Source organism: Papaver somniferum, chromosome 10, assembly GCF_003573695.1.
Source record: "Papaver somniferum cultivar HN1 chromosome 10, ASM357369v1, whole genome shotgun sequence".
NCBI classification, from domain to species: domain Eukaryota; kingdom Viridiplantae; phylum Streptophyta; class Magnoliopsida; order Ranunculales; family Papaveraceae; genus Papaver; species Papaver somniferum.
Genome location: NC_039367.1, coordinates 77,764,349 through 77,773,052, shown reverse-complemented (window position 1 = coordinate 77,773,052; position 8,704 = coordinate 77,764,349).

Here is an 8,704-nt window from a genome sequence, read left to right as displayed (position 1 = left end):
ATTTGAGTCAATTGAACTAGTTATGGTGAAGAAGAATAAGGTTAATATGAAATGCTCATATGGTTAACCTTTTGGTTACTATGTTGAACCAACATACACGTACACGTTTGGGCACGATTTTCACAAATCCAGTAAACGTATATCTCAAGTGTGTGTGACAAGCTAAGTTTTCGATCTAACAGTTGAGAAATATTAGCTTGAATCTAAATATTACCTAAGGCAAAACCCTGATTTGAAGGATATATAAAAGAGACATCTAGCATTGTGCAAAACTAATCCCCACACGTCTGTGTGCTACTAGTGCGCCTGCTAGAATCGATCTCCATTAACCTTTGATTTTCTTCTCTAAAATCAGGTTAATGACTTAAAGACTTCATTGGGATTGTGAAGCCAGACCGATACTACTTTATCGTAGTTGTGTGATCTGATCTTGCATCTTCTATCGTACGAGTACAATCGATTGATTGGCTTGAGATCGTGAGAGTTCTCCGATAGGCAAGATAAAGAAGTCACAAACATCTTCGTCTCACTGTTTCTGATTCCTCGACAACTCGCTTGTGTAGTCAGGAAGGACTGTAGAGAGGTGATTGATTAATCTAGGCTATTCTTCGGGAATATAAAACCGGATTATCAATTGGTTCCTGTTCACCTTGATTTTATATCAAAAGATGGAACAAGACCTAGGTTTTATCTGTGGGAGATAGATTTAACCTTTGATAGACTTTTCTGTGTGAGAAAGATTTGTTTATTATCAAGTCTGTGATTTTGGGTTGCAGCAACTCTTGGTTGTGGGTGAGATCAGCTAAGGGAATCAAGTGCGCAGCATCCTGCTGGGATCAGAGGCGTAGGAGTACAACTGTAACTTGGATCGGTGGGAGACTTATTGGGGTTCAACTATAGTCCAGTCCGAAGTTAGTTTGCAGTAGGCTAGTGTATGTAGCGGCTTAATACAGTGTGTATTCAATCTCTACTAGGCCCCGGGGGTTTTCTGCTTTTGCGGTTTCCTCGTTTACAAAATTTCTGGTGTCTGTGTTATTTCTTTTCCGCATTATATTTAATATAATTGAAATAATACAGGTTGTGTGTTCGTGATCATCAATTGGAAATCCAACCTTTGGTTGTTGATTGATATTGATTGATCCTTGGACATTGGTCTTTGTTACCGTTTAAGTATTCCTTGTATTTGATAAAGGCTCGCTATTTTTTTAGATTGAGTAAAAATCAAATTAAGAGAGATATATTAACTCCTTGAGATACTTTTATCTATATTGAGTCTGACTGTCTAGTTGATTCTCTAGCAAAGTATTTCGGAGTTAGTCCATACAGATTGCTAAGCGAAATATTGGGTGGTGTTATTAGACCCCCGCTTTTTCAATTGGTATCAGAGCATGCAAACACGTTAAAGGCCTCAAAAGTCTGTGTTTGTGGCGATCTGACTATATGGACTGTAAAGTCTCAATTGACGCCTCGCCAGGTTTAAAAAATAACCGTAGGAAAAGGTCTGATAAACTGGTTAATCTTCAAAAGAGATTGGAAGAACAAATCCGGATCTATTCTGGTCTTGTTGCAGAAACTGCAACTCTTAAGGATTTGATATCCAGTAAAAATCTCTCGTTGAATCTGAGAGAATCCAGTTGTTCCTCTCTAAAGAATTGTCATCCTTCAGATAATGCTCCACGATCATTTGTTGAGAAAACTGATGTGACTAGGAACCATTCAGGAAAATGCCAAGGGTCTGGATTTTATGGATGCTCACCCGATCATCCTCGACGACCCTGTACGTCGTCTTTAAAGAGTTTGAAGGTTGCAAGTAATCCTTATAAGAATACTGTGCAATCTTATGTTACTCAAAATGGACGTACAATACTATCAGGAATTTCTGTACAGAAAAGTACCGATGTTATAGGTAGTCCTACTTCTTGTCCTACTTCCTCTCTTCGATGGTGTAGTGACAGTCGTTGTGGGCCTTTTCTACATGTGTTAGGCGATTCCTCCGTGTGTGTATCTTCTATCGTCTCCAAACGTGAAAAAGACTCTACAACCAAGACATGACTTCTTTCAACTGGTTGCTATTGGTCTCATTTAGAACCAGGAAACATTGATGTAACTCTGAGTAACTTCTCTTGAAAAAAACCAATGAATAACGAGTTAGATCAACTTCATAGACAAGTCGTGTGGAATCTTGTATCATGCAAGTCCAATGTCTATAATGAAGGGTCTAAATGGGTATCCAGGAATGAGGGAGATTGTTTAAACACCTTCAGAAATAATCTCAGGCTCATTTCTCAAGGACACTCACGTGTTGAAGAATTTGAACTTAAGGAAGCGATTGTTCCTATGGAATGCCTTTTAGCTTTTAGGCCTACTCATTGTCGCAGATCCTACGTGACAAGTGCTTCAGGGAACAAAAGAAGAAGAATCTCTGCACATGTGCCTTACCTTAGAAAGTCACTATGGGATAAACAAGGGGAGCTTTTTGATCCCATCATGTCTTCCTAATCCTAGATGTTCGCATCCCCATGTTTGTCTTGAGAAAATGGAGATTTGCGTCTTTTGGCCAAGAAGTGTATTTTTGGTGTGTTTTTTTTACCTATATAAATCTCTAAAAATACAAAAGCTTTTGCTTGTCCAGGTTTTCAGTTGTTCACGGACGGTGTATCTCAAAAGCTTTTGTTCCATGGCACCTGTTACTAGATGCAGCACAAGCAAGAATGAAACTCTGGCAGCTAACGTACTTCGGTGTACTGGGATCCCCTCCACAGGTTTGAAAAAACGAAGGCTACAATTAATAGTAAAAATCCTTCCTTAAACTGGTTCTTGTCGTCGTGTCAAAGTGATGAAAATTTCAGGAACCTGGTAAAAGATTTCATCAATAAAAGAAAAAGCTTAAAATCTCGGATTCCTGCATCCTTAGAAGATATTGTTCACTATGAACAAATGTTGTCTCAATCTACAAACACTGTACGAAAACTAGAAAAAGAACTCAGTGAGTTGACAGTGTTTTCAAAAGACTTGGAGGAGTTGAATGATCCCTTCGTTAATGAACTCTTCAATAGTGAGAAGGAGTTCTCTGAAGAAACTTTGAAAAGTTCATGAATGCATAGTAAGTCTTCCTTTTGGAATAGTTGGAAGAATAACTAGTGCTTTGAACAGCAATGATTGTGACTACACATAGTTATTTTTGTTTTCATCTTCTTATGTTATTTTTTAGGTTTATTGGTTATTAAATTCTAAAATTATTTGGAGGATGATGTTTATTGCAGTATTTTAATGGTTTGTGATATTGCAATATTTTTATGGGATATGTATTGTGTACATCCGTGAACTTGAAGGTCCCATATTGCAGTCAAAAGTAAAGTCGTTCATGAGTCGGTATTCGTATTGATGAAAGGACGAATGGACTTTTGACATATACAAAAGTTATGCCTATGCAATCATGTATTTGATGGAAAATAGGATAAAATCTTTTGTTCAACAGGGATAAAGTCTATTATGTCATTATGATGGAAAGTAGAATAGATCCTTGTATGTTATCCATTGTATTGATCTTCATTGATCCATTTTATTATGTTTTACCTTGAATGCTCCATTGTGTGTCTTATGTTGAGCACCTTACAACTAAGTCGATTTACCTTGGCTTTGTTGGTTGTTCCAAGATGCTATATGTCGAGCATTAGGAACTAAATTAATCAACTAGTTTGGTTATTTAGTTAGTACTCCATAAGTCTTCTTTCTTATGTTGAGTACATGTATGATTAAGGTTGTCATAGTCTACGATGAACTTAGTCGGGGTTCCAGAAGTTCTCTTATATTGAGCCCAAAATAATTAAATTAATTACTTCGGTGATTAGTTTGGTTGTTTGTATTCCAATTAGATTAATTATAGGTTCTCTTGTAATTAATCTAGTTGAGTTTTCATATATTCTACAAGTTCTTGTGTTGAGTATATGAAAGGCTACACTATCATGTTCCTTGGTTAATGTAGTCATATATTCCGTAAGGTTTTCCTTATGTTGAGTATTTGAACGGTTAAGTTAGTCAACTCCATATGATTGACTTAGTTGTAGCTCCGTGAGTTTACTTATGTTGAGCACTTTCAATTAAATTGATCAGTTTTGTGGTTTGATTTAGTTGTGTATTCCAATTGAATTAATCTTGGGTTTACTTGTGGTTAATTTGGTTGAGCTTTGGATATAGAAAATCATTCCTATGGTTTTTGGTGTCCAATAAAAAATCCTTCTTTTCTTTCGAAATTAAGGTCGCTCTTGTTGTTCTCTCGGGAATGACATCAAATGGGGGAGAGTTCTTTTGAACTTGTGCTTAATGGTAATATCTTGTGGGGAGTGTGGCTGTGGAATTTTATAGGGGTTATCTTGTATCTTAAAACTCATTGATGAATGTTGTTAGCTTCGGCTATTAGATTGCATCTAAATTAAGTTGGTATGTATTTTTCTTTTGGTCATGAAATGTCTATTGTGGAAATTTCATTATGATCCCATTATTGTACCTTTGCCAATTTTATTGACAAAAAGGGGGAGAAATATTGTAGTTCACACTACAAATACATATGGTTTTCGGATCATTGTGTAAGGGGGAGTGGTTTCCATGATCGAGATGGAGTATTGACTAAGGGGGAGTGACATATATCACCGTAATATTATTGTTAAAGTCGTGATACAATTGGACTTTGATATTATATAATAATACTATGACACTGTATAATAATGATCGAGAATCTCGATTTCTCTCATTGTTATAGCTACGGATCTTCAACAACGATGGTGCTAAACTTACAACCTTTGGGATCATTGGAGTACTTGGAAGGACGAAGATTTCAAGGAACTTTGAAGATTAGATTATGAAATAGGAGCCACTAAAGTTTATCTTTTTTGTATTCCATTTGTATTAATAGTTTTGTCACTAAAATTGACAAAGGGGTAGATTGTTGGAGAGTAGATCGGTCAACCTCGCATGCGTTGCTATCTCAAGCATGTTTGTCAATGTTAGTGATCAAAACTATAAGTCTTGATTTCTAGCCTACATAGCTAAGTCTCGGACTAGGATAAAAAAGTGTAGTTAAGCTCAAGGACTTCATGGCGATTCATCATACAACGAAGAAGATCTATACAAGGAACCGTGGAACTTCATCAACAGAAAGGTATGTGGAGACTTGAACTCATCTATCACTTAAAAGTCTATCTCTTCTATCTCCTACTTCTTATGAGACAAAATTCGTATGCTATATAGACTAGATCATGCACATTTGACATTTCGAGCTGAGCATTCATTGCTTATCTTTTATCTCGAAATCGTGTGTTGGTAAAGCGTTTCGCTTTGATCAAGTTTATCTTCACCTAATGATGAAAGTCATGAAAAGTTTCAATCACTTTGAGAATTGCTCTGACGTGAATCGGTCTGTGAATAAAGGATATATAGTGTCCTCTGAGGATGTCTCAATGATTGTAATAAGAGTTTAGATTACATGTCCATGTATTCCTTAAACCGAAATTTTCGAACTTTGTTGATCAAGAGAAATCGGGAGGATTGTGGAATTGGCTTGCTAAGTCCGCGAACCCAGTCCGCAGACTCAGTCTGCGAACTGTCGGAAGTTCTCGACCGAGAATTTCTGCTGGATTTTCCAAAACTCGTTTGTGTGCTAAGTCCGCGAACCCAGTCCGCTAACTGGCGGAAGTTCTCTTTCCGAGAATTTCTACTAAGTTTGGAAAACTCAACCGATTAACTTAAGTCCGCGAACTTGTTTGTGAACTTAAGAGGTTATGATCTAAAGATGTGCTCTGAACATGAAACATTAAATTACTAAGGAATGCTTTATGCAAACCGTGGCTATAATGTTCATGAGCTGATTCAATCGAATCGAATCATCTTTGTTTCAATTGTGTCTTGTGTAGTTACATAAGATCTCATAGCAATTGAACAACTCTTTAACTAGTTCATTTGAGTCAATTGAACTAGTTATGGTGAAGAAGAACAAGGTTAATATGAAATGCTCATATGGTTAACCTTTTGGGTTACTATGTTGAACCAACATACACGTACACCTTTGGGCACGGTTTTCACAAACCCAATAAACGTACATCTCAAGTGTGTGTGACAAGCTAAGTTTTCGATCTAACGGTTGAGAAATATTAGCTTGAATCTAAATCGGGTTTTCATCTAACGGTGAATAAGGATTGCTTTGTACCTAAGGCAAAACCCTAATTTGAAGGCTATATAAAGGAGACATCTAGCATTGTGCAAAACTAATCTCCACACATCAGTGTGCTACTAGTGCGCCCGCTAGATTCGATCTCCATTAACCTTTGATTTTCTTCTCTACAATCAGGTTAACGACTTAAAGACTTCATTGGGATTGTGAAGCCAGACCGATACTACTTTATTGTAGTTGTGTGATATGACCTTGCATCTTCTATCGTACGACTACAATCGATTTATTGGCTTGAGATCGTGAGAGTTCTCCGATAGGCAAGATAAAGAAGTCACAAACATCTTCGTCTCACTGTTTCTGATTCCTCGACAATCCGCTTGTGTAGCCAGGAAGGATTGCAGAGAGGTGATTGATTAATCTAGGTTGTTCTTCGGGAATATAAGACCGGATTATCAATTGGTTCCTGTTCACCTTGATTTTATATCAAAAGACGGAACAAATGCTAGGGTTTATCTGTGGGAGACAAATTTATCCTTTGATAGACTTTTATGTGTGAGACAGATCGGTTTATTATCAAGTCTGTGATTTTGGGTTCAACAACTTTTGGTTGTGGGTGAGATCAGCTAAGGGAATCAAGTGCGCAATATCCTGCTGGGATCAGAGGTGTAGGAGTACAACTGTACCTTGGATCGGTGGAGACTGATTGGGGTTCAACTATAGTCCAGTCCGAAGTTAGTTTGCAGTAGGATAGTATCTGTAACGTCTTAATACTGTGTGTATTCAATCTGGACTAGGTCCCGGGGTTTTTCTGCTTTTGCGGGTTCCTCGTTAACAAAATTTCTGGTGTGTGTGTGTTATTTCTTTTCCGCATTATATTTTATATAATTGAAATAATACAGGTTGTGCGTTCGTGATCATCAATTGGAAATCCAACCTTTGGTTGTTGATTGATATTGATTGATCCTTGGACATTGGTCTTTGGTACCGTCCAAGTATTCCTTGTATTTGATAAAGACTCGCTATTGTTTTTAGCTTGAGTAAAAATCAAATCAAGAGAGAGATATTAACTCCTTGAGATACTTTTATCTAGATTGAGTCTGACTGTCTAGTTGATTCTCTAGCAAAGTATTTCGGAGATAGTCCATACAGATTGCTAAGCGAAATATTGGGTGGTGTTGTTAGACCCCCATTTTTTCAAATGCAATCAATATTCACCGTTAGATGAAACTTGATTCAAGATTCAAGCTAATATCTTTCCATCGTTAGATGGATTTATCTTGTTACACACAAATGAAATATACCTTCATTTAGATATGGGTAATCATACCTAAACGTGTATATTGAGTTGGCTCAATAATAGTTAACTGAAGTTATCCATATGAACACTTTTTTATTAATCATGTTCATCTTAACACTTCTTGATCAATTGATAATCAAATGAATCTAATTGTGTTACTCATAGATTTGTTCAATTGTTTATATTCTCATAGAAGTATACAAGGCACAATTGAAGCAAAATCGGATTGATTCAAAAGAATCAGTTCATGTGCATTTTAGCCACGGTTTGCAGAGATTGCATTCCTTAATATATAAATGCATTTGTTCATGTGTATGAAATCATGCTTAATCGATTTTAGAACTTGAACCACTTAAGTTTGCAAACGGGTACGCAAATTTAAGTTTCGGACATTGGTGACAAGCCGGCAGTTTGCAAGCGGGTACACAAACTTTAGCTCTGGACCGAACTCACTTGAAACCGTTTGCGAACGGGTACGCAAACTTGGTTCCGGGACTTCAACAGTTAAATCAGTTTGCGAACGGGTATGCAAATTTAAGTACCCTGACTTAAACAGTTGAGTAAGTTTGCGAACAGGTATGCAAACTTAACTTCCGGTTTTGAATTCCATCAGAACAGTTCGCACACTTAGTACACAAACCGTAATGTATCCAGACATGGGTTTTAGCTCTTAAATCCCATTTCAATCATTGAAACATTCTTGGAAGACGACAATAGCTGTCTCACACAAACTATTAGCTTATAAGCAATTTTCAAGTGATCGAATGATTAATACGAAACATTCCGAGTCTACATCAAATGACCGTCTCACACAAATCATGTAAGATGCTACCAGGTGATTTTAACATGATCATCTTTTGACTTTCATTAAGAATAATGATGAACGTTGTTAAAGCAAAAAGCTTTCCAACACATATTTCGAGAAAGATATAAGCGAGTTAAACTTAGCTAGAAATATCAAATGTGTATAATATTAAAGTATATATAGCTATACGACTTTGTCTAAATAGGAGATACAATAAAATAGACTTCTGAGTGACAGATGAGTTCAAGTCTCCACATACCTTTTGTTGATGAAGTTCCACAAGCTCCCCTTAGTAGTTCTTCGTCTTCAATCGATGAACGCCGTGAAGTCTAAAGCTCAACTACACATTCTATCCTAATCCGAGACATAGCTATAAGTATATTAGAAATCAATACTTATAGTTTTGACAACTAAACTTGACAAACAAGCTTGAAAT